Consider the following 1,978-nt stretch of genomic DNA (forward strand, 5'->3'; position numbering starts at 1 on the left):
CCCCCCCCCCCCGCTGGATCCGCCACTGCTGTGACATCGATTTGTACCTATAAGTAAATATGTTGTTAAGAATTTTAATAACTCTGCCAGTTAGTTCAGCAACAGCAGAACGTTCCTTTTCAACTCTTCGACGTCTCAAAAATTGGCTTAGAACAACTCAAAATCAAGAACAATTAAATGGACTCGCATTATTAAACATTCATCGAGAAATTGATTTGGATGTTGAAAAAATCATTGACAGATTTGCCATAGTTTCTAAAAAACGCATTACATTTATTATTTAAAGATTTTGAATACTTAAATTATTTTCAGGGATCGCATTCCCCCTAAATTCATAAAACTATGTGCAAACCCTAAAATTTCTAAAAATCTGATAAAATTTTGTTGGTGTTCCTAAAAAATTAGAGTTATAGGCTAAATATAAATAAAAAAGCAATAATCTAAAATTTAAGAATTTAACTACATTAATTAAAACTGTTTTAATTTTGCCTCATGGGAATTCTGATCCTGAGAGAGGTTTTTCGATAAATAAAGCAATGCTTAATGTGAGTCACCATGAGAATACTATTATGTCTCTTAGACTAATCAAAGATACCATTCGAAATTATGGAGGAGTGTTGAAGATCACCACAACACTATTGAGGGCAGTAAAAGAATCTCACAAATCATATCAAGAATATATTAGAAAAATGATCATGATTAATTTGTTTTTCTCTAACTTCTAATATAAATTGCTGATTTGAAATCTAATAATATCACACAATAGTTTTTCTTAATAAAATAAGGTGAAGGGTAATAATAAAGTTTTGATTAAGAAGGTAAAAATCAAATAAAAAAGTCACACTCACAATCACCCCTGTTAAAGGTATGCAGGTTATTTGTTCTGATTTTTCGAACTATTTTTTTTATAGTTTATATAAACATCGCAGGGGATGAGAAAGGGAATTGTCTTTTCTGTGTACTTTAATAGTACATATAAGTATCAGAGATATGAGAATTTAAGTTCTTTAAAGTATATACAATTTAAGACAGTATTATTTTTGTTAATATTTAAGTTGATACAGTTTTTATATGGTATATTTTTACTTCATAAATGATTAAATCATTTTCTGTATACTTAATCTGATATGGATAGGAAAGAAATGAAATTGTGAAATTTTTTAATATATATATCGCTTATAATAATTTTAAGTTCGTAAAGTTTCAGTCAAATATTCCTTAATTTTTTATTTGGCGTTGCATTTTAATTTACGAATTGGTTTGGATTCAAAAAAGTATATTTAATTTTTCCAAGTTGGTGTTAATTTATTTTTTCTCTTGATTTATTCTCACTTTTGCCTGTTCCTGAATTATGCACCTAATTTTTGATAAGTAATATGTTAAGTTGAAATTTCATTTTTACATTTTAGAGATTTCATTCTTGACTTAGTAAAATTTCAGAGATTTATTTTATGGCTTGCAATTATTTATGATATGTATGGATGAATAAGAATAATATTCTGTTATGTAATAAACTACCGTGTGATCTGTTTTTATCCTGGCAAAATCATATATTACCCCAAAAATTTTTTGAAAAAAGTTTGTCAAATTACTCTAAAATTTTAAAAAACTTGGCTGCTACCCCTGTGTGTTGTTCCATTATGAAAAAAAAAAAAATAAATGAGAAGACTAGCATTAAAAACCTCAAATTTTTTTTCTTCAAAAAAATATTTAAGAAAATTTTTTTTGTAAAAAAATTAATTGGGGGGGGGGGATCTGAGTCTATGCCTCCCCCCAGGAAAAATTTCTGGATCCGCCCCTGGTTTTGGAACAACATCGATCGACGTCGTAAGCGAAGTTTTTTCGCGATCGATTACGAGATTCGAGATCGATCGATATAGAGTGCTACTTGGGAATGTGGGGATAGTATTTATCGACAAGGTCAACCTTCATCTATGAAATGGTACCCCATCCTAGAATTGTGATAACATGTCTTATA

Source organism: Parasteatoda tepidariorum, chromosome 7, assembly GCF_043381705.1.
Source record: "Parasteatoda tepidariorum isolate YZ-2023 chromosome 7, CAS_Ptep_4.0, whole genome shotgun sequence".
Taxonomy (NCBI): domain Eukaryota; kingdom Metazoa; phylum Arthropoda; class Arachnida; order Araneae; family Theridiidae; genus Parasteatoda; species Parasteatoda tepidariorum.